A 25,899-nucleotide genomic window follows, 5' to 3' on the forward strand; every position below is an offset into this window, starting at 1 on the left:
AGTTTTCTGGTAGCATCTTTAGGATTCTCTATGTATAGTATCATGTCATCTGCAAACAGTGACAGCTTTACTTCTTCTTTTCCCATTTGGATTCCTTTTATTTCCTTTTCTTCTCTGATTGCTGTGGCTAAAACTTCCAAAACTAGGTTGAATAAGAGTGGTGAGAGTGGGCAACCGTGTCTTGTTCCTGATCTTAGTGGAAATGGTTTCAGTTTTTCACCATTGAGGACGATGCTGGCTGTGGGTTTGTCATATATGGCCTTTATTATGTTGAGGAAAGTTCCCTCTATGCCTACTTTCTGCAGGGTTTTTATCATAAATGGGTGTTGAATTTTGTCAAAAGCTTTCTCTGCATCTATTGAGATGATCATATGGTTTTTCTCCTTCAGTTTGTTAATATGGTGTATCACATTGATTGATTTGCGTATATTGAAGAATCCTTGCATTCCTGGAATAAACCCCACTTGATCATGGTGTATGATCCTTTTAATGTGCTGTTGGATTCTGTTTGCTAGTATTTTGTTGAGGATTTTTGCATCTATGTTCATCAGTGATATTGGCCTGTAGTTTTCTTTCTTTGTGACATCCTTGTCTGGTTTTGGTATCAAGGTGATGGTGGCCTCGTAGAATGAGTTTGGGAGTGTTCCTCCCTCTGCTATATTTTGGAAGAGTTTGAGAAGGATAGGTGTTAGCTCTTCTCTAAATGCTTGATAGAATTCGCCTGTGAAGCCATCTGGTCCTGGGCTTTTGTTTGTTGGAAGATTTTTAATCACAGTTTCAATTTCAGTGCTTGTGATTGGTCTGTTCATATTTTCTATTTCTTCCTGATTCAGTCTTGGCAGGTTGTGCATTTCTAAGAATTTGTCCATTTCTTCCAGGTTGTCCATTTTATTGGCATAGAGTTGCTTATAGTAATCTCTCATGATCTTTTGTATTTCTGCAGTGCCAGTTGTTACTTCTCCTTTTTCATTTCTAATTCTATTGATTTGAATCTTCTCCCTTTTTTTCTTGATGAGTCTGGCTAATGGTTTATCAATTTTGTTTATCTTCTCAAAGAACCAGCTTTTAGTTTTATTGATCTTTGCTATCGTTTCCTTCATTTCTTTTTCATTTATTTCTGATCTGATTTTTATGATTTCTTTCCTTCTGCTAACTTTGGGATGTTTTTGTTCTTCTTTCTCTAATTGCTTTAGGTGCAAGGTTAGGTTGTTTATTCGAGATATTTCCTGTTTCTTAAGGTGGGATTGTATTGCCATAAACTTCCCTCTTAGAACTGCTTTTGCTGCATCCCATAGGTTTTGGGTCGTCGTGTCTCCATTGTCATTTGTTTCTAGGTATTTTTTAATTTCCTCTTTGATTTCTTCAGTGATCACTTCGTTATTAAGTAGTGTATTGTTTAGCCTCCATGTGTTTGTATGTTTTACAGCTCTTTTCCTGTAATTGATATCTAGTCTCATAGCATTGTGGTCGGAAAAGATACTTGATACAATTTCAATTTTCTTAAGTTTACCAAGGCTTGATTTGTGACCCAAGATATGATCTATCCTGGAGAATGTTCCATGAGCACTTGAGAAAAATATGTATTCTGTTGTTTTTGGATGGAATGTCCTATAAATATCAATTAAGTCCATCTTGTTTAATGTATCATTTAAAGCTTGTGTTTCCTTATTTATTTTCATTTTGGATGACCTGTCCATTGGTGAAAGTGGGGTGTTAAAGTCCCCTACTATGATTGTGTTACTGTCGATTTCTCCTTTTATGGCTGTTAATATTTCCCTTATGTATTGAGGTGCTCCTATGTTTGGTGCATAAATATTTACAATTGTTATATCTTCTTCTTGGATTGATCCCTTGATCATTATGTAGTGTCCTTCTTTGTCTCTTCTAGTAGTCTTTATTTTAAAGTCTATTTTGTCTGATATGAGAATTGCTACTCCAGCTTTCTTTTGGTTTCCATTTGCATGGAATATCTTTCTCCATCCCCTTACTTTCAGTCTGTATGTGTCTCTAGGTCTGAAGTGGGTCTCTTGTAGACAGCATATATATGGGTCTTGTTTTTGTATCCATTCAGCCAGTCTGTGTCTTTTGGTGGGAGCATTTAGTCCATTTACATTTAAGGTAATTATTGATATGTATGTTCCTATTCCCATTTTCTTAATTGTTTTGGGTTCGTTATTGTAGTTCTTTTCCTTCTGTTGTGTTTCTTGCCTAGAGAAGTTCCTTTAGCATTTGTTGTAAAGCTGGTTTGGTGGTGCTGAACTCTCTCAGCTTTTGCTTGTCTGTAAAGGTTTTAATTTCTCCATCAAATCTGAATGAGATCCTTGCTGGGTAGAGTAATCTTGGTTGCAGTTTTTTCTCCTTCATCACTTTAAGTATGTCCTGCCACTCCCTTCTGGCTTGTAGAGTTTCTGCTGAGAGATCAGCTGTTATCCTGATGGGGATTCCCTTGTGTGTTATTTGTTGTTTTTGCCTTGCTGCTTTTTTTTTTTTTTTTGCTGTATGCGGGCCTCTCACTGTTGTGGCCTCCCCCGTTGCGGAGCACAGGCTCCGGACGCGCAGGCTCAGCGGCCATGGCTCACGGGCCCAGCCGCTCCGCGGCATATGGGATCCTCCCAGACCGGGGCACGAACCCGTATCCCCTGCATCGGCAGGCGGACTCTCAACCACTTGCGCCACCAGGGAGGCCCTGCTGCTTTTAATATGATTTCTTTGTGTTTAATTTTTGACAGTTTGATTAATATGTGTCTTGGTGTATTTCTCCTTGGATTTATTCTGTATGGGACTCTCTGTGCCTCCTGGACTTGATTAACTATTTCCTTTCCCATATTAGGGAAGTTTTCAACTATAATCTCTTCAAATATTTTCTCAGTCCCTTTCTTTTTCTCTTCTTCTTCTGGAACCCCTATAATTCGAATGTTGGTGCGTTTAATGTTGTCCCAGAGGGCTCTGAGACTGTCCTCTGTTCTTTTCATTCTTTTTTCTTTATTTTGCTCTGCAGCAGTTATTTCCACTATTTTATCTTCCACCTCACTTATCCGTTCTTCTGCCTCAGTTATTCTGCTATTGATCCCATCTAGAGTATTTTTTATTTCATTTATTGTGTTTTTAATCGATGCTTGATTCGTCTTTAGTTCTTCTAGGTCCTTGTTAACTGTTTCTTGCATTTTGTCTATTCTATTTCCAAGATTTTGGATCATCTTTACCATCATTATTCTGAATTCTTTTTCAGGTAGACTGCCTATTACCTCTTCATTTGTTAGGTCTGGTGGGTTTTTATCTTGCTCCTTCTCCTGCTGTGTGTTTTTCTGTCTTCTCATTTTGCTTATGTTACTGTGTTTGGGGTCTCCTCTTTGCAGGCTGCAGGTTCGTAGTTCCCGTTGTTTTTGGTGTCTGTCCCCAGTGGCTAAGGTTGGTTTAGTGGGTTGTGTAGGCTTCTTGGTGGAGGGGACTACTGCCTGTGTTCTGGTGGATGAGGCTGGATCTTGTCTTTCTGGTGGGCAGGTCCACGTCTGGTGGTGTGTTTTGGGGTGTCTGCGGACTTTTTATGATTTGAGGCCGCCTCTCTGCTAACGGGTGGCGTTGTGTTCCTGTCTTGCTAGTTGTTTGGCATAGGGTGTCCAGCACTGTAGCTTGCTGGTCGTTGAGTGAAGCTGGGTGCTGGTGTTGAGATGGAGATCTCTGGAAGATTTTCGCCGTTTGATATTATGTGGAGCTGGGAGGTCTCTTGTGGACCAGTGTCCTGAAGTTGGCTCTCCCACCTCAGAGGCACAGCACTGACTCCTGGCTCCTCAATTTGGGATGATTTGTTGTCTATTCATGTATTCCACAGATGCAGGGTACATGAAGTTGATTGTGGAGCTTTAATCCGCTGCTTCTGAGGCTGCTGGGAGAGGTTTCCCTTTCTCTTCTTTGTTCTCACAGCTCCTGGGTCTCAGCTTTGGATTTGGCCCCGCCTCTGCGTGTAGGTCGCCGGAGGGCGTCTGCTCTTCGCTCAGACAGGACAGGGTTAAAGGAGCAGCCTCTTCGGGGACTCTGGCTCACTCAGGCCGGGCGGGAGGGAGGGGCACGGAGTGTGGGGCGAGCCTGCAGCGGCAGAGGTCGGCGTGACGTTGCACCAGCCCGAGGCGTGCCGTGTGTTCTCCCAGGGAAGCCGCCCCTGGATCCCGGGACCCCGGCAGTGGCAGGCTGCACAGGCTCCCGGAAGGGCGGTGTGGACAGTGTCCTGCGCTCGCACACAGGCTTCTTGGCGGCGGCAGCAGCAGCCCCAGCGTCCCACGCCCGTCTCTGGGCTCCGCGCTTTCAGCCGCGACTCGCGCCCGTCTCTGGAGCTCCTTTACGCGGCGCTCTTAATCCCCTCTCCTCGCGCACCAGGAAACCAAGAGGGAAGAAAAAGTCTCTTGCCTCTTCGGCAGCTCCAGAGTTTTCCCGGACTCCCTCCCGGCTAGCTGTGGCACATTAGCCCCCTTCAGGCTGAGTTCTCGCCGCCAGCCCCAGTCCTCTCCCTGCGCTCTGACCGAAGCCCGAGCCTCAGCTCCAGCGCCGCCCGCCCCGGCGGGGGAGCAGACAAGCCTCTCGGGCTGGTGAGTGCCGCTCGGCACCGCTCCTCTGTGCGGGAATCTCTCTGCTTTGCCCTACCCAGGTATGTGGGGAGTTTCTTGCCTTTTGGGAGGTCTGGGGTCTTCTGCCAGCGTTCAGTAGGTGTTCTGTAGGAGTTGTTCCACGTGTAGCTGTATTTCTGGTGTATCTGTGGGGAGGAAGGTGATCTCCGCGTCTTACTCTTCCGCCATCTTACCCGGAAGTGGGTGAAAGAAATTTTGACATGATACTTTTAACAAGTCTCAGCCTAATAAATGGATGGGGTGGAGGAACAAAGGAGGAAAGGGTGGGTATCTACAAAGGACCTAAACAAAAGGGAATAGGTTCAGAGACAGGAACCTCGAGGCTCATCAGAGATCTCCACTATTTGAAATGTTTTAGCATTCTGAGGCAGGGGCTGTTTTATAGTAGTGGGGCTGAGTACCAAGACTGTGGCTCTGGTGTCAGGACTGGAAGATATTCGTCCCCAGTTTGCAGAAATACTTCTTCAAGCTGACTAAGAGGGAGGATCGGGAAAAGCCCCTGTTGTTCCTTGGAGACCTGTCATTAAGAATTGGGAGGACGTTGGAAAGGCTGGTTAGGGGGTGAAGGCACCTGAAGTGCTTGAATTTGTAACACTCTCTTTTCCAGTGTCCTGGCTCTTTGTAATAGTAGCAGAAACTAGGAGGTTTTGGTTTTGGTTTAGGAGCCTTCATTTGCTAGAGTTAAAGATTAAGAATTTTCATGGCCTTCCTTGGAGGTGGCTCATCTAGAGTATGAGAGAGCTGGTTTGCCAGATGAACTAAATCTGGAGTGGACATAGTTTCCCATTCCATCCTGGTCCTTTTTTTTTTTTTTTTGCAGTACGCGGGCCTCTCACTGTTGTGGACTCTCCCGTTGCGGAGCACAGGCTCCGGACGCGCAGACTCAGCGGCCATGGCTCATGGACCCAGCCACTCCGTGGCATGTGGGATCTTCCCGGACCAGGGCACGAACCCGTGTCCCCTGCATCGGCAGGCGGACTCTCAACCACTGCGCCACCAGAGAAGCCCTATCCTGGTCCTTTTTACTAGAAGAGAAAGGTGTCATTCAGCCCAGTGATAAACAGAGTTAAAAGCCACCCAGGTGGAATCAACATCTGAAGGGAGACCAGACTTTCTTTTTTTTAATGAATTTATTTATTTATTTATTTATGGCTGTGTTGGGTCTTCGTTGCTGTGCACGGGCTTTTCTCTAGTTGTGGCGAATGGGGGCTACTCTTCACTGTAGTGTGTGGGCTTCTCATTGTGGTGGCTTCTCTCGTTGTGGAGCATGGGCTCTAGGCACACGGACGTCAGTAGTTGTGGCCCGGCGGGCTCTAGAGCTCAGGCTCAGTAGTTGTGGCTCACGGGCTTTGTTGCTCCACAGCATGTGGGATCTTCCCAGATCAGGGCTCAAACCCGTGTCCCCTGCTTTGGCAGGCAGATTCTTAACCATTGTGCCGCCAGGGAAGTGCCCAGAATTTTCTTTAAAAGCAATCTGAAGTCAATTGTGATAGTAGTCATGAACAAGCTCATCAGATTTTTGTGTGCAAGCCTGATTTTGGTTCCAATCAACAGGCTTTGGAAAAGCCGTAGGGATTGCCCTGTGAAGTGGCCTAGTGATTGCCCAAGCCTGATCATGTAATAAGTTAGCAGGCTGTTCTCCCTGTTGTAATTTTAGAGACCTTTCCCAGTTAGTGGTTTTCACCCAATTCTGGACCAGGCCTTCACCAACAAGCATATGAACTAGTTGATGTAAGACAGAGAAACCACGTTGATACATTTGAATGGCTGGATTAAATTCCTCAGCACACCTGTGAGGGTCTTCCGTTACTTTGGGAAAATCTTTGACTACAGCTGGCAGTTCATCTCTAGTCCAGAGAATATTAGAATTTAATAAGAGTTTAGCCTCTGGATCCTCAGAAGGCTTAATTTTGAAGGGACACTTCTGCTAAGTTCAGAGGAAAAGGAAGTGGGAGAGTTTCACAGAGAAGGGGAGGCTGGGTGGGAGAATTAGTATGGGGCCACTGAGGGCACAGAGGAGGTGCAGGTGGCATAGAAGGGAAGCAGGAAGATGGTGCCAGAAGTTGACGGAGCCTGAGCCTGAGAAGCTGAGGGAGGCAGACAAGAAGGTGCTGGAAGCAGAGCCTGAGACAGAGGCCAGGGAAGAAGAGCCTGAAGCTTTGGGAGCCATTTTATCTTTCTTTATTTGCCTCAGTTAATCTTAAAATCTTATTTTGCAGAGAGGCAATTTTAGGCTCCTGATAACATGTGGAAGTCTCAAAATACCAGTCAAGATAGGTATCCATTCCGATTTAGAAAGTTTGGAGCTATCATAGTTCAATTTGATTTTCAGAAAATTGTTTGGGGATTTCAAAAGTTCCCCGTAATGGCCACTGATATTCTAAATTGCCTTTGGTCAGGCCAATCCATTTGGTTAGACATGCGCATGAGGAAGGACCACAGTTTTTAAATATGACATCAGCTGCAGTCCCTGTAGGGCAGGCAGGGCACCCTCAAAATATTTAGATAACTGGGATCTCCTTTCTCAGAGATTTTTCTAGAGTAAAAGAATACTTTTTAAACAGCTCAAACAGCTTGAAATTCAAACAGCTTAAACAGCTCAAACAGCTCAACTTGCAGGCTTTTCTAAGGGAGCAGCTTGGTCCCGGAGGAGCCAGGCTGAAGGCTTCTCTTTCAGTTCCCACAAAACAACCCCTATTTCAAAGGAATGGGCTGAAGGCTGAAAACCAGTGCAGTTTTATCAAAACACCCCCTGTTCCTGAAGGAATGGGCTGAAGGTTTCTTGGCCAGTTTCAGCTGAAACAGTCTGATCCCAAATCAGACTGAAGTGCTCAATGAATACTTGTATACAGAACAAGACCTTAACAAGAAAGGACAAAACCTTAAAATAGATCCTGAATATAGCCTGGAGAGCTTCAAATGCAAAGAGGGCAGAAGCTTGGATCCCAGAGAAAGATGTACCTTCAAACTCCAGGGTTGGCAAGAAGAGCCTTTTAAGTGAGTGACAAGTGGGCTCAATTTTGGACATCTCACCTGTTTGCTCACTAGCCCCGGAGCCATCAGGAGTCTTCCCTGGTGCCCCCTAAAGGCCACCAAAATATTGACCTAAAACAAATAGACTGCCAGTTCTTTGAGATTAGCAGAGAATTGCAAGTTGGGGTTGGTTACCATAGTGAGCCACCTGCAAGTCCCAACAGGGCAAAGGGAAGGAGAGTGCTCTTATTGAGAGGAAAAGGAAGTTGGGAGGACTAGAGTAAACAAAGAGTCCATCGCTTTTCATTGACTGAGCTCTTGCTAGGAAAGAAGAGGAATCTTTCTTCCTTTCGGGCTCTGCTATTGTTGCAGGGCATGAGAGCTCCCTCTTCTGGTCTCCTGACTCTATTTAATAGAGGTATTAGTTTTTTGTTTGTTTTTACATAGGGAATTCTTTCTTATTGGCATGTGAATGTCTTCTATCTGAGATTGTTTAATATCTATGGAGAAGATTTCATCTCTCCCACTGAAGTGTACTTGCCTAGCTCCTAGTGTTGTATGTTTGGTGTTGAGAGAGGTGACATCTCTTCCTTACATTAACTTATAAACCATTTCCCTGTTTTTAATTCATGTTGCACCCATGAGTCTCCTTTTCCTGGTGTCTCCAAGACACCAGCCTCTTAAGGGTTTTGCAGGATAAAACGGTTCTCATATTGTCTATATCTCTTTATTTGGTTACTTGAGGCTAAGGACCACTCTGATAAATTTAATTCATTGTTTTTCACTGTTCTACCAGTCCATGTGTGTGTTTTAATTCCAGTTCTACCGTGTGAGTGGATCTTCTAGGTGTCTAAGTGCTCAGATGACAAGAACTCTCTGAAGAGGACTGACATGGATTTTTCCTTAGTATCCTTGCATCAGAGGCCTTGAGGCTATTCAAAAAGATGTTGGTGTCTTACAGAGCCTAGTATAGGGTTTTACAAATAAATGGTACTCAATAATTAATTGCTTATTTGGTTTTATTGTTGAAGCCTAATGAAAAAGAAGTGTTCTAATCTATGTAGGGAGGAGATAAAATGGGATTTTGTCAGGGAAAGAGAGGAAGAAAAGTACCGCAGAAGTCTGTTAAACAGGAAATATATTTTTTGCATCAATTATAGGGTTGAGATGAATTAATAAAAAATCAGATGGTTATTAGACTCTAATATATTACATTAATCTGTTCCTCTTACAATTATAATGCACTTGTATTCTCTATTGTATAACTAAAAATACAATAAACATATTTTAAGTAACATTATATAGTAGACCTAGTACTATTTAGTGAAATGCTTTTAAATTTCTGTTAATTTTATAGCATCTAACCCCTATAATCTCTATACTAAATGCATTTCTGAAGCTATTGACTTCTCCCTACATTTTGTAAGGATAGTAAATGAAACCTGTAGTTCAGTTAGGAAATGACAGGTTGTTAACTTGTGACAGGTTTTCAGGAGCCTTCTTGATGGATTAACTACATCTAAATTGCAATGATACCCTGAAGTCCTCTTTACTTACCTTTCACAGAGTTGAATGTACCATCATCACATGCCTTAAAAACATACTCTTCAACTGTAAAATGTTTTCAGAACAAAATGGCATGAGTAAATGAGTATGTCATTCTCATGTGAGCTACTCTGTGGGCCTTTCTTTCTTTCTGGCTCAAATAAATTTCATGTGAAATTATGGGCATAAGTCCACTTTTGGAATGCTGAAACTGAAAGAGTTATTACCAAGAATATGACAAAGCTCTGCCTTTTAACTTAGATCTTTTTCCATGCAGCATCTGTAAACTGATTAGAAAAATATAGATAAGATTTCCATATTAAACTGGCTCACAAAAGAATTATTTTGACTGTGACCCTCAGATTTGTGGTCCTCAAACATTACCAGATATTTTTTATAGTTTTTTCTAGTGATGCCTTGAAATCAAAATATCTGCCCTCAAGGAGACCAGATTTGATATTAATTTCCATAATTTCTTTTTTTTTTTTTTTTTTCTTTTTTTGTGGTATGCGGGCCTCTCACTGCTGTGGCCTCCCCCGTTGCGGAGCACAGGCTCCGGATGCGCAGGCTCCGGACGCGCAGGCTCAGTGGCCATGGCTCACGGGCCCAGCCGCTCCGCGGCACATGGGATCCTCCCAGACCGGGGCACGAACCCGTATCCCCTGCATCGGCAGGCGGACTCTCAACCACTTGCGCCACCAGGGAGGCCCGAATTTCCATAATTTCTTAAACCATATTTAGTTTTTCTAGAATATATGTAATGAATATAACTTTTCTATCATCACAACTGAGTATTAAGATATTAGGCCAGTGATTCTAGAATTAACTCTTTGAATAAATGATATACTACAGCTGTATAATATTGATTCTGACTCCATTCATCTTTTATGATTAATCAAGTATTTTATAACTTGCAGCAATATTGCCTGTCACTTGTGCAGTAAGTCCATTGTTACTGGGATACCTGGGTCCTGGGAAGTACAGTTCCATGCAGAGCTTCTCTGGCTACTTCTGCTACCTGGAGCTTTAAAATATCTTTTTAGGGCCTCCCTGGTGGCGCAAGTGGTTGAGAGTCCGCCTGCCGATGCAGGGGATACGGGTTCGTGCCCCGGTCTGGGAGGATCCCATATGCCGCGGAGCGGCTGGGCCCGTGAGCCATGGCCGCTGAGCCTGCGCGTCCGGAGCCTGCGCGTCCGGAGCCTGTGCTCCGCAACGGGGGAGGCCACAACAGTGAGAGGCCCGCATACCGCAAAAAAAAAAAAAAAAAAATATATATATCTTTTTATTCATCCAAAGAGCAATATATGCCAATGATAGAAATCCAAATGATATAGATGGTTATACAAGGAAAGGAAAGTCTCCTTCTGATGCCAGATATGCAATTCACCAATCCCTCCTCCCCAAAGGCAACTGTTAAGTTTCTTGAATATATTGTCTAGAAATGTTCTGTGCATGTGTAAACTTCATATATATAAAATATATATATTTATATATAAATGTTAAATTTTTAAATATACACATATACACATGTACACAATGTTAAATGTTAAATATACACATATATATATATATATATCATACAGTATAATGCTGTGTAAGTACAAACATACTGGACATGCTGTTTTGTAACTTGCTTCTTTGTTTAAAAATAGATCTTAGAAATTATTCCATATTAACACTAGTATTACTTATTAGCAAATATAAAAATTGGACATATCCCTAGAATTGGAATTGCTTGATCAAAGAACATGTGTATTTACAACTTTTAAAAACTTTTGGTCTGCTTGGAATTTATTTTGATAGGAGTAAGGTAGGGATCTAGCTTGATCCATTTCCAGATGGCTGCTAGTTTTCCCCAACATTCTTTGCTGATCAATAAATCTCTCTCTACTACTCAACATATATAGTTTTTACCATATACTAAATTATATATATATGGAATTCCATATATATATATATTCCATATGTATATATATATTTAGACTTTATTCTCTATTCTGTCAGTCAACTAATCTATTCATCTTTTTAATTACCATAGCTTTTATATTAATATCAGAATAGGCTGGTCACCTACATTTGTATGTTTGCTTTTTGATCTAATCCTTAAAATTAATTTTTTTAAGTTTAAAAAGAAATCCTCAAACAGTTTGGATTGATTTATGGAGATTTAAAATCATTAAGTGTCTCCTTATGTAATAAAAGGGCATGCATATTATTTTAGTTTACATGGTTATACTATTATTTGTATATCTTTAAGTGTTTCCATTTATATTCTAAAATAAGATTATCTCCATTGCTTATCAGCTCTAAACAATATCTAGTGATAATCTGCCTTGCAAAATTAGAAAAATCAGTGTGCTTATATTCTTTATACCATATTTTTTCCTTTGTTCTTCCTCTCAATATTTATTAATTAGATTGTTTTTCAACATATTTATTATTTACAGCATTTTATATTCTATTCTTTCACCAAATTCCACTCTTAAATAATTTCAATGGCTTTTTTATTCAAGTAGAATCAATTTACTCCATTAATCCTTTATTATTTTTGCAATTATTCTTGAGTTCCCTCATGTTTGAGATGTTATTTTCCTTTATTTGTGAAGAATATCTGGCTGGGAATGAAATTTCTATATCACCTTTTTACCACCTGGATCCTCTAGACCCGCTTTACTGTTACCTGGCAATGAAGGTTCTCATGGAAAGTGAACTCAGGTTCTTATGCACCACACACCAATAGGTGACTTGATTGATTTTTTGGCTTGGGTGCTCATAATATCTTTTAAGTCCATCTTTGATATTTTGGGGTTGATTGTTTTATATCAGTTTTGGAGGGGAAAATTTACCTTTCAATCTTTTATTTCAGGAAAGTTTTCTTCTATTATCTTTTAGCAAACTTCTGTCTCATTTGTTTTGTTTCCTTTTTCAGCAGTGTCAGTTATGCCTATTTTGGAACTCTTTTGTCTGTCATATTCTTTCATTTTCTGTCTACTATTTGTGAAGTATTTTCTTCTTCATTTTATTGTGCTCAGTTTTATCAATATTGTTCTCCATATTCATGGCCTTGCTTTCAGTAGTATCAGTGCCCCTTTTTTTTTTTTTTTTTTTTTTTGCGGTATGCGGGCCTCTCACTGTTGTGGCCTCCCCCGTTGCGGAGCACAGGCTCCGGACGCGCAGGCTCCGGACGCACAGGCTCAGCGGCCATGGCTCACGGGCCCAGCCGCTCCGCGGCATATGGGATCCTCCCAGACCGGGGCACGAACCCGTATCCCCTGCATCGGCAGGCGGACTCTCAACCACTTGCGCCACCAGGGAGGCCCAGTGCCCCTTTTTTGATGCTTCTAATGTTTCATTCATTTAAATCATGATTTTATTTTTCTGTTTATTTTATTTCATTAGTTTATGTAAAAGTTCCTTATGACCTTCATCTGCTTTCTTTATATGTTTTGTGGTATAGTTTTCTTGGGGTAATTTTTGGCTGTCTTAATTTTTTTCTTTAAGTATTTCTTTATATATTTTGGTGGGTTTTTTCCTTTGGTGTATCTTTTTACATATTTCATGATGGTTCATTTATAGTTATTACTCATCTTAGAATTAAGGCTTTTAAAAAAGGGGGAGGAGGCTTCCCTGGTGGTGCAGTGGTTGAGAGTTCACCTGCCGGTGCAGGGTACACGGGTTCGTGCCCTGGTCCAGGAAGATCCCACATGCCACAGAGCGGCTGGGCCCGTGAGCCATGGCCGCTGAGCCTGCACGTCCACAGCCTGTGCTCTGCAACGGGAGAGGCCACAACAGTGAGAGGCCCGCGTACCACACAAAAAGGGGGAGGGAAAGCTGAGTCATTTGTCGAAATAATAGAAGATATGATCCTTTGAAATAAGAGCACTGAGAAGAGATGAAAAAGCACAAAGGACAAAGGATGAGACAGCAGAAAGAAATGAATAGTGAACTGTAGAGCTCAAGAAGTAATGGGAGAGAAAAACAAAATCGTAACAGAAATGAAGATAACATTAGATTCTGCAAAGGATAAAAGAGACAGCATGAAAACATAGTCAATGATGAGTAGAATAGGCTTGGAAAGCCATTTTTTAGTGGACCAGCTTTTTTTGTTTTTTTTGAAGATGAAGTATAGCAGAAGAACTTCAAGAGTGAACTGGATTAATTAATTGTCTTTGTAGGCTTTATAAATTAAGGGAAAACCTCATCTGTGGGTTGGATTCTGCTGTTACCTAATAGAAGTTCTTATTAGGTCATGTTGAAAATTCCTGTGTTTCAGGATTTCTTGTGTACTGATTTAGTGTTTAGCTCTTACTTTGCCAAGAACTGGTTACTGTCCTCCATCTCTCTTTTCACCTCTCACCCAACAGGTGAATTTTTCTTTCAGTATGTCAGCTTTCCCTTTCTTGGCTTCATTGCCACAGTTGGTTGTCAGATAGCTAAAGGGACTCTCAAGTGCTCTGCCATGCACCCAGATCTTACCTTTGCAAGTAAGGAGTTGTTGATTTCACTCCTTATCTGGTGCCCTCTAGTAATCTGGAGATATGCATAAATCCACTGTCAGCTTTCTTTCTTAATGAGGTCTAATACTCACCATGCTTGGCAAACTTCTTTTTTTTAAATACATATTTTTTAATTGAAGTAGAGTTGATTTACAATGCTGTGCCAATCTCTGCTGTACAGCAAAGTGACTCAGTTATACACATGCAGACATTCTTTGACAAACTTCTTAAAGTATGGTTCCTCATTGTGGCTGCATACACATACACATTTATATTTCACATTTCTATTTCTATGTCATATTTCCCATTTTTCTTCATATTGTAGTTTTGTCTGTTTCAAAGAAGAGAGCCTAGGCTTTGCCATATTAACTAGGCATCTTGAAATGGTCATATGAGAAAGCCATTCCTCTGGACTAAGCATTGCTCTCTCACTGTCAATCACCTTCTAGAATGAAGACACTGAGTTAATGACATGGTGACACTTTAAGTCAGAAACACTGGAGTCTAAATTTATTTTTATCATGTTTTGAAGGGCATGGGAAAGTGCTGGAGAAGCATGAGTGGCAGCTGCCTGAAGGGTGAAGAAATTGACAAGGGAAGAAGTGTTGCCTTGTTGCTCCAGGCACTGACTTTCACAGTGACAGCCACTGGCATTCTCCTAATGACTCTGTACTTCCTTGGTTCCTGAGACAGTTCTGAACAAGGTAAGATGTTAACAGTCCCAGATTCATTGGTTGGTAAGACCTGGAATTAGCAGTGCTGTCCACAGATCAAGGGTAAGCCCAAGGTGTTCAGGTGGCTGACAAATTGCAGAAATACCTTCCTACTACCCAGCTTATATTTTATGATTGGACTATACCCATCAAATTCTGGCCCTCCACAAAATAACTGCTGAACGAATGAATGCTTTGATTCCCTTCTAGGACTGGAGTCAGGCTTCAAATCTGGCTACTCATCTGGGGCCCTGTTGCTGTTCCTCTGTATTCACATGGCCTTCTACTCTATGCTTTTGTCTTCTCCTTTTCTGTCTGAAACAAAGACTCTGTCATTGGATTTAGAGCCCATCTGGTTATTCAGGATGATCTCATCTTGAGATCCTTAATTACATCTGCAAAGACCCCCCCCCCCTTTTTTTTTTCTATAAAGTCATATTCACAGGTTCTGGGTGGATATATATTTTGGAAGCGGTCATTCAACCCACTACACTTACAAAACACGTATTGGAGAACATTCTCATGTATGACAGACATAGTCTATCAGTAATGAATTGATATATAGGAAAATTGTAAGCTGTGATTTATGTGAGATTCTCAAGGAGGTAGCTACAACCCCACCTCCTTCCTGCCTGCTCACCTCTAACATAACAGTGAACTGTTGCAGTGGTAGTTGAAAATCAGTAGATGATTATAAGGCCATTTAAATGCCTGTCTTTGTGTATAGCCAGGATTTTACTTTTTGCTGTGCCTCACCCACAAGGTTGAACTCCCCTGACATTGACATGTGTCCCAACCTCATCTACACTTGCTTTATTCTTTTTGCATTTTACTTTGCTGACCCTATGTGGGCCCACACTTTGACACACTGCCTGGTTCTGTAGAACTTCCCCTCCCACTCTCAGCCATATTGTGAGGGTCCTGGCATGATTTCAGTGCATACTGCATTTTCAATGAAGAAAATGCTTGCAAATTCTGTCATTGTACTTAAGCTCATTTTGCTGTAGTTCTGTAAGCAAGGAGTAGTAATAATAGAACAGTGGGCATCCAATTTGTTGAATGCAAAACAAAGGAAGTTAGGCAACCTACCTAGGTTCACACAGCAGGTTACTGGTAGAACTAAGTTTCACATCCAGGTCTTTCTAACTCCAGAGTCCAAGCGTGTAGCCACTATGCTGTAAGGCTCCATTGGAAAGCAGCCACTTGAACCAGGGATGGGCTTATGTCACCACTGTGGGCAAGTTTAATAGAACCCCACAACAGGCAATCTCTATGAGATCATCTGACTCCTCAAAATACTGTAGCGAATGAAATACATTACTTTATCCAGAGGATTAATTACTTGATTAAAGAATATAATATAAGCATATGTAAGAATATAGTATAAGCAAGAATATAATTCTTGCATTTTGGTAACAAAGGCTGCTTTTAAGTTAAATTTTCAATGCTGTGCATGATACACAATTCCTATAGGTGGTAGAATGTTAGAAATAACCTTGCTCATTTAAAAAGGCATGAGAGAGAGGGCAGGGGATAACAATGGTGATCACAGTAAAATGAGGAACAGTCAGAGGCTCTACCATAAAGAGCAAGAAAAGCATTGAAATTATGCTACACAGCCTAAAGACACAAAACATTTCATTTCCCTTTGCATGAAACTGGTCTGACCTTCACCGTCCTGAAATAACAGGAAATATTATTTCTCTGGTAACTGTACTGCATTTTAGGCGAGTAGTTAAGCAGAATGCTCAGCATGAATAAATACAGTTAGAAATTGTTAGGGCAGATCTCTATGAAGAGTGCATGTTAAGCAGTAATAGAAATGTTAGCGCTTACAACAAAATGAAATTCGTATTGTAAAGGTCAAACTTGCCTAAGAGAGACTTTTTAGGTAAACTATTGGGTTGAAAACCCGATTCCTATTTTGTTTTAATAGTTAGTAACATATGGTGGCTGAGGTGATGTGTTTCAGTTGAGTGAATCTTGTAGCTTTATCCTGTGCTTGATTCAGCAGAGCTGTGGATGATTTTTGCAGGACTATGAAAAATGGCTGAATTCTCTCTTCCTCCAATCTGAAATTAATGACTAGAAACATTACCAACACGGTAGGTTTTCAAAAAAATAGTGTACGTACTTTGTCTAGAAATGGTGTGTTTTCCCTTAGATAAACATGCAAGATTTTATGGGATAAATTTGTCTTTAGGAAGACAAATTTATGTAATTTTGCACTCAGCAACATTAGCTAAAAACAACTAATTTAACAGTATTAGCTAAAAACTACTGAAGGTAAGAATCAGAGATATATATATATCTATATTAATCTCTGCCTGATTCCTGGATTTGAGGTATACTGCCTAGGATCATTCCCTAGTGAGAAGACTGGCAGGGCCGTAAGAACTTGTAGGAGGGCCAGAAGATCCCTAATATCACACCTGAACTGATGGATGAGCCATCAAAGTCGCCTCAGCCCTTAGGGAATTTCATACTTATTTACTTAATCTTTAAATTTATCAGACATTAATTGAACCCCAACTATATACCAGCTGCTCTTCTAGAGATGTCAGTGAAGCATAGTTACTGCCTTCAACATTGTTTCGAGAGGGTGGGCAGGGTGATCAAGCATGTATGCTAGTTACGGTTCAGAGTGCTAAGGAAATGCTGAAGTTGAGAGAGAGCCCAGCTGATACCACTCCATCTGACTACAGGACGGGCAGGAATTCAGGAAAAACTTCTTGAAAGAGGTGTGGTTTGATGGGAGTGCAGAAGTTATTTCATCTCTGGGCCTGTTTCTTCTTCTGTAAAATATTGAGAAATGGTAAGACCACCTATCTTTCTGGGTTGTCGTGAGGATTACATGAGAGATTGTGTGAGAAGCCCGGCACTTGTAGGTACTGTAAGTAAGTATTCTTTATGATCACTTTTGGCCACTTTCCTTAGGATTTAAAAACAAAAGCTTCTTAACTCTTTCCTGAGGTCAGGGAAGTCCTGAAACCTACGAACGTGAAATCCAGCTAGCCTTCTCATTTTTGTGTGATGAGCTGCATGAAATTAAGGTATAGGTAATTTCTCAAACAGGTGATTCTGCTAAGAGAGTTAATGGCTTAAGAGTGAATGGTTGGTGGGACCTCCCTGGTCATCCAGTGGTAAAGAATCTGCCTTGCATTGCAGGGGATGAGGGTTCGATCCCTGGTCAGGGAACTAAGATCCCACATGCCGTGGGGCAACTAAGTCTGCATGCCACAACTACTGAGCTCGCACGCCTTAACTAGAGAGCCTGCATGCTGCAAACTACAGAGCCCAAATGCTCTGGAACCCACGCGCCACAACTACAGAGCCCACGTGCCCTGGAGCCTGCGTGCCACAACTAGAGAAGAGAAAACCCCCACGCCACAACTAGAGAAAAACCCGTGCACCACCACAGAGCCTGCATGCTGCAATGAAAGATCCCGCATGCCTCAATAAAGATCCTGCATGCCACAACTAAGACCCACCACAGCTGAAAAAAAAAAAAAAGAGAATTGTTGGCCCCATGCACGTCTAGACTATAAGGAAAAGTAAAGTGTTAATCCAGTGTTGAGCTTTTTGTTCTTTCCTGTCTCTGCCTTACTCTCTCTGCAGCCACCTTCCTCCTTAAGTACACTGCTTATGTCAGTTGTTCCAGAGACAAGGACCACCATGTTTCCAGCTAATCTCATACATGATAACACCCAGGATGTGCATTTTAAAAGTTTGTTTAGATATGATTGATCACCTCAGGAAAGTCATGTGATTACTAGGTAATAATCTTACTAGAAGAACCTAAGAAAGCAGCTTTCTTGGTGATTTACCCTTGTTTCATTGGCTCAAGCACTGATCTCAAACCTGGTTGATCCATTTTAGTGAAAAGGTTAATGTGAATCCACTTTCAAATGTTATAGCTTAACTAGAAATAATTTAAGAGCTCACAATCAGGTATCTGTAAACTTTAATATTTATTTACTTATTGATTTAAGTCAACTGAGATTATATACTCCTCTCTTTGGGCACGTATGGTGCATATTGGTATTTGGTATTCTCTGCCAAGGATTCCTTTCTTCACTAGTATGTCCAGCCCTGTGATAGTCATGGTGTCTTTTAAACTTGCCATCTCCCTGTGAAAATTTCCTTGCTCATATCTTAGTGGCTTCCTGTTTTGGCTCTAAGTTATGACCTAGATTGTCATCTCTATTTCTCACCTCCTCTGTTGGTGGAGAGTGAGATCGCTGTCTCTGATTGTCCTGTGATTCTCTTAGTGTCAGGAACAGCTAATAGTTTCCATGAGTGTTACAGTTCTTCTAAGCTGCTTGGAATAAAATGGGATATCATTTCCTAGAGGACGATGACACAGCTTTCTGGGGCTGTCAAACTACTTTAATTCATTGAGAAGAAGCATTTGACGCATATTGTGAGAGTTATGCATACATGAAGAGAAGACTATCGAACTCAGTGGGTTAACATCATCTTTCAGATAAACTTCATTTTTCTCTCCTCTCTTTTGGCCCTTGTGCCAGTGAAATGAAAGATATTTTTTAAAAAACCACGACGTGAAAAGAGGGAAGTATTGTTTTTGTAAAAAGCAACCCTAAAACACAGCTATTGAAAGAAGCAATGTTTTAAAAATTTAGAATAGACCCATCTAAATTCTCAGTTTAAAATGACTTACTAATACAAATACCTAAAAGGCTTTAAAAATTGTTAATGCTGTTGAATAAATGTTGAATGAGATAAATGAGGTGTCTTGAAATGGGGCTATGATTTATTATAATTATTTGTGGAATTTTGGTTTCCCATTTTAAATGATATACCTCCTGCAGGCAGGAATGGGCTTCATTGTCCTCATCATGGATAAGGGAAGAGTAAAATCCCCTGTCTTTACAAGGAAACTTGTTGGATTTCTGGCTCCTCCTTGACCAGCAGTTTCAGGTCTGTTTGTTTTCTGGTTTATCTTTGCCTTTTCTTTTTCTTCAGGCCTTTTGGAATCACTCTTTTATATAGCAGATGTTTTTTTTCTTTTTAATATAATCTGAAGGTTTTAGATATAGAACTAAAGGGGATTTTTTTGCTCATTTGTATTTAGTTTTTTGACAACCATTTTTATTTTAAACCTGTCACTCTTTATGGTATACTTTTAGTTTTTAATCATTTTATTTACTATATGATCTGAGATATTCATATTTTTCCAAGTGTTTATATAATTAAGTCATGATTTAATGCGTTATCCCTTTAAGATTCAATACCTATTTGACTCCTCTTCTAGGAGATACAGATATGAGTATGCTTTCTCTTTAACCTACTTCCCCTTCTCTTCTCTTATATCACCAGAGACAGATTATATTATTATTTCTAAATTACTATGGTCTATAACATTTACATTCTGTTCTACTTATAACTCTCACAGTTGAGTAGTGTCTTTACAAAGATTTCTCCACTTACGTCTAAGTTTATAGGATATCATACTATAATAGTTGTTTTAAAGAAGAGCTCAAAGGAGGTGGTGTTCCTGATTTCTTGCATGTTTTGTATGATCTGTCAATTACTTTTATACTTGAAATGATAACTGGTTTAGATTTAACATTCTTGGTTTATATTTCCCTTTCCCAAAGATGTGGTAGATATTGCTCTATTGCCTTCTGCAGTAATTTTTAAGTCTGAGGTCAGCCAGATTTTTTTCTTTCTTATAGGAGAATAGATTCTTTCTTGCCCCCCACAGAATGCTCTATCATTAAACTCCAGAAAGTTTCTCAGGTTATGTGCTGATCATTCTATAGCAACTTTTCCTAGTATACGATGTACTCATTTTACCTATATGCTTGATTTTTCCCTTATTTCAAAGAAATGTTCTTTTATTATATCTTTGGATATTTGTTATATTTCTTCTTTAGAAATGTCAACTATACACACATTGGATCTCCTTTGGCTCTATAACAGTAATGTTCTTTCAAATACTTAAGTCTTTGTTCTTCTATATTTTTGTGTTTTTAGAAATGGCTTGTTTTTTTCCTTCTGATACCTTTAATGTGACCTTCAATAATGTAATAGTTTCATTTTCTCTTCTATTTTTTGACTCTGGCACAGCATTTTTCATTACATTTATTTTCTGATCTTTTTCCTTGAGTCCTACTATGTCTTATCTGGATTCTTGTTTCAGAGGGGTTGTGATTTTTTAAATAATTTTTAATTTAAGGAATACTATATTTTTCATAATTTTTGGCCTGATTTGTGTTATAGTCTTATGAATTTTTTATCTGCCTTCTGCTTGCTATATTCTTTTCCTTAGACTTTTAGTACTATTTTTACATATGTCCCAGCTGATTTTTTTCTATTTTCATCTATAATACACACCTGAATCAGCTATTCAATGATGGATAATATAGAGGAGAGTTAGGTAGAATGCAGCAGAAAGTTTGAATTTTAGACCATGGCTTTTGAACACATTCCCATGAATATTCTACCCAATGTATATAGTAAACCAATTCTGTGTTACCTAGAAGTCTTTCTGGCACCTAGTGAAGCCACAGGTTCTTTTTCTTTCTTTCTTTCTTTCTTTTTCTTTCTTTCTTCCTTCCTTCCTTCCTTCCTTTCTTTTTCTCTTTCTTTCTTTCTTTCTCTCTTTCTTCCTTCGTTTCTCTTCCTTCCTTCCTTCCTTCCTTCCTTTCTTTTTCTCTTTCTTTCCCTCTCCTCCCTTCCCCTCCCCTCCTCTCCCCTTTCCTTTCTCTCTCCCTCTCTCTCTCCCCCCTCCCTCCTTCCCTCCCTTTTTCCCTCCTCCCCACTTCCTTTCTTCCTTTTATTCCTGCTTGTCTGCAGGGTTATTTCCACTGATAATTTTTCTACCACCATGTTTCACCCACAGCAACTCTTTTGGGAAGATGCCATGTCTGTATGCTTTCATATTCAGCTTGGCAATATCTGCCACTCTGTGGTACAAAGTAAGATTTACTGAGGTTTCCACAGCTCCTGCATGAAACCCAGTTGGCCATGCAAATGAAGAGAGATTCTTTTTTGTCTTGGTATATCCCACCTACTGTGGTGAATGCCTCACTGTGCTCAGGGCCTGTAGTGGCTTCTGTCTCTTGTGGAGCCCACCTCTGTCTTTGTATTATTTTCACTGTACCTGGCAGCCATTGTGCTTTAGCACTGTGGTTGTTTCTTCATATGTTATGGTTTGTGGTTATGGTTGTTTCTTAGTGTATTAGTTATCTATTATTATGTAACAAAGCACCTCAAAACTTAGTGACTTCAGTCAGCTGCAATGTATTACTTCTCCCGATTCTGTTGGTGACTGGGCAGTTCTGCCAATCTTATCTGGGTTCATTTACCTGACTTCAGTCAGCTGGTGGCTCATCTGCAATGGCTGAGACAGCTGGGATGTCTGGGCCTCTCTCTCCACATGTTTTCATTCTGGCTACCTTCATGGCATAGTGATTTCAGGGTTCCAAGAGGGTAGGAAGCTTCAAAACCTCTCATGGCAGAGACTAGAAAGTCTCAAAGCAACACTTCTGCTGCATTCCATTAATCGAGGCGAGTCAGAAGACCAATCCAGTTTCAGGAGGTGGCAAAGTCACATTGTAATTGTCATCCAGTTATAGAAGGAATTTAGCTCTTTGAGCAAACAATCTAAAACGTTGTGGTTCATTTTTTGATTTATGTTTCTTGACCACGTTTTCATTTGGTTTAATGGTAAAGGAAGGAACAGAGACAGTTTTACACTCTTGCCTTTATAGGAAGTCAGCTATTATTAGTTTTAATGGTAATTAATAATAATATACCTTCTTTATAATAATACAGCACCTTTTATCTTTTACTTATTAAAGACCATAGGCTGTAACTTAAGAAGTGACTCTCCTGTATGTAGTTAATAGCTCCCAATCATAGTGAAAGGATTTTGAGACCTGAAATGGGAAAGCTTTTTCCAGTTTATATAGTAAAGGATAATGAATTTTAGACTGGAGGGCAGGAAGACAGTCTTCTATTTCTGATTCTAATCCTAGTTTTGTGATCTTAAGGAGATGAGTTTACTTTTGTCTCTCATTTACTAAAATGAAGAGGTTCTTAAACTTTAAGGTCATAGAAGTTACCTATGAGATGTTAAACATTCAAATCCTGTCTCTTTCTCCCTTGAAATTCTGACTCAATAGGTCCAAGATCTAAGAATCTGATTTTTTAATAAGTATTTTATATGATTCTGTTGAGGGTAGTCTCTTGACCACGCTTTGAGAAATACTTAACACCATAGGTTTTGTATTAGAACTTTGAAAACCTCAGAACCAGCTCCCATTTGCAAAATTCTATTAATTATGAAATGTATATTTAAAACGTGTTTTTGTTATTTAAGCAATGATAAACTATTTAATTATCTGAATCACTTAGAATGTCTTTGAGAATAAACATCCTAACTTGGGCTCAGTGCTTTCACATCTGCCATTATGGAATTGAAAGAAAAAATCAGTTTTTCATGTGCATCGTTCAAATCTGTTGATTAAAAAAATTGTATGTTTAAAAAGTTCTCATCTTTGTATCATACTTTTCTTCCCTGCCATGCAAAATGGAAATAAATTAACACTGTAATTATTCATACAGATATGGGAGCCAATCTTTGATAAGTTAAAAACCTGTACCTCCCACTGCCCAATATGTGAAAGTATCGTGCTGTGTTCTAGGGAAGCCATTTCTCATCTCTCAGACGTACCCTATCTACTTCAAAGTTAATTCTAAGCAATGAACAGTGGAAATTATTAAAATAAAGTTTGCATGTATTAAGGTCCTAAGATTATTAGATAAAATTTTTTTAATGTGAGAAAAGAGAGTTCAATGACTTTTAACATTAAATAGTTCAAGTTCAGTGTCACTAACATACAAATCATCATAGATAGGCTTTGGGGTAAGGATATATGAGTTAGTAACAAGCTACCCAGAACTAAGGAATATTCACTTGCAGAGCATTGTAATTTTTTTTCAGACTTTGTGGGCCACAGTTTTATCTTGAGGGCCGTACAGAAATATACCATGGGCATATCTGGCCCACGGTAGTAGTTTTAAAACCCCTCTTTATGATAAAAATGCTTGTCAAACTCTAAGTAAGATTGATTCCAGGTTTTAAACCTTGTGTTAGTAATTTAGTTGACAGCTTTATTTTTTGTTAGAGCAACTCTCTATTGAGCCACTTGATGGCAGCATTTACTATGTGTTAACATTGAACTTTTTTTTTTCTCTCTCTAGGTTGTTCAGCCTCGTTTAACATTGGTAGTGGAAAAGATTGATAGCAATGCAAATGTATTTATAACCAAGAGAGATAGTCACCTTCCACCCCAATTAGCCTTTGCATTGATTTACTGAGGAAAAACATCTATTACTGAAAAAAGTCTTACAGATTAGTGTTGCATTATTTTGTTACAGTTGAAATACGTAGGGAAAGTGATCTCAGAGAAGATACACTTTAATCTAACCAAAAATATACTTTCCCAATAATTTTTTTTAAAAAAGATACATCATTGAGAATGCAGCTCTGGTTCAGAATACGGTACCACAATTTTTCCCCCTTATATCTATATACTTAGTTATTTGGATATTTTCTAATAATGAGCTGGTGTCACATCTTAGATCTTTAAAAAGAGATTTATTCATGAGCTGTTGCTTGGATAAAGCCATTGATCTACCAAAAAAGAAAATCCCGTTTCTCAATTTCTTTGTGAGAATATAATTATGGTTGGAACTAAAGTCTTTTTTTTTTTTTTTAATGAAAAGGCTTACTGCCTCCTGAAATATGTTTTTGTACCCCCTAAAGATTGGAACTACAGCCGTGACTTTTTTCCTGCAGAGAAAAACCTACCAGTAATGATTGTATAAACATCCCGGCAGGTACTTTCTAAGGGAGGGTTCACTAAGAGAACTCCCGTTTGAGATTTACATGGAACACAAATTGGTAGAGATTTACAAGGCAGTTACGATTTAGTGCTTTTGGCTTGAAAGAAAGTAATAGTATTTTTGTTTTTTGTTTTTGTTTCTTTTAACCATCCCGTTTTCCCCTGGTGGGCTTTTGTTTTTTGAGCTTTTACCAGAGAAGATTCCCCATATTATAATTCCCTGCCATTTGAATTTATATGTCAGAGTAAGGTTAAGGTACTCAATATAGGGTTGTAAAGAGGCTCTGCTGGACCATCAGGGCTGCCTAAATGGCAAGAAAGTAACATGGGAAATCTTGGACTGATGGCAAGTTTATATAAATATCTTTGTGGGTGTATATAAATATTCTGGGGAGGTGATTCCAGCTTTGCTATTTTCACAAGCTCAACTCTATTTTCCTGAGCTCTATGTATGTTTACTTACATACAATTGTACATTTCCTTCTGTTTATATATGCTTAGGTATTCTGAGTCTATAAAAGGAGACTCATGTACCTTATACGTTCTTCTTGTAACTAATCTTATGCTAGTTTAAATTTAAAAAAAGATTCTATAATAAAAGTAATGCAAGATTACTGTAGAAAGCTTATAAAATATAGGTACATGAAAAGTAAATAAAAACATATAATATCTTACCATGCCATTATTTGAGTGTTATAGTCATATATATATGTATATATGTATATATATATTGCAAATAAATACAAAAATATTATAGGAATTGGGTCACACATTAGTCTTGTACAGGTTTTCACAACCGAGCCAGACACAATTTCCATTGCTACACAATTCACTTATATTCCTTTTCTTTTTAACATAAGCACATAATCCTCATTTTTATATTTATCATTATGAGACATGCTACCTGGTTTGGACCCCTGGAAAAATAACATATAAGTGATACCACTCTAGTCAGACCCACCAGGTCTGATTGCATACATATGGAAATTCATAAAGAAGACCCAACTCCAGATGGCCTGATGTCAACAGGGACACTTTCAAAATTGTATAGGAAGTTACGGTCTAGATCTGACAGGCATAATTGCTGTGATGTTCAGTCTCAGATGAAATCAATGCAGAAAATAAAAAGAAAATAATAACCCTGACAGCTTTCCCAATCTGCAGCCTTTGCTGTATGTAAAGTGCTGTTCAGTTCTAGCCAGTGGTTTAGAAAGGAAGGAAGCGCTTAAGTGGCTGCACTAGAAAGGGGCTGGTTGTCTTTCAGGAGAGCCTTGTTTTCACTTTTCCAGTGCCCTGAACTGCTGAGTGCCCCAGCACAGTGCTGTCTCCCTCATTGGTGATGGAAGGTGCTGTGAACTGCCTGCCCAGAAATACCAACTGGGAGTCAGAACAATCTCAACCGCAGCCCTCTCACCAATTACGTGTTGTGTGTGTGTGTGTGTGTGTGTGTGTACTTGGATGCATGAATGTGTGTTCAAACTTGCATGCTGAGTTTTCTAGTTAGCATAGTTCAGTCAAAGCCTGGCCATAGGAACCTGGGTCAGTGTTTGAGGGGTAACCCATCTCAAACAGTGTGAGGTCTCTGAATACAGGTACCCAGCTTGACTACAGTGAGGGCGGCTCCATTATGCTCAGCTGTGTCTCAGTTAAAGCAGAACAAAAGTGTTTCAGAAAA

This window comes from Mesoplodon densirostris, chromosome 3, assembly GCF_025265405.1.
Source record: "Mesoplodon densirostris isolate mMesDen1 chromosome 3, mMesDen1 primary haplotype, whole genome shotgun sequence".
In the NCBI taxonomy this organism is placed as follows: domain Eukaryota; kingdom Metazoa; phylum Chordata; class Mammalia; order Artiodactyla; family Ziphiidae; genus Mesoplodon; species Mesoplodon densirostris.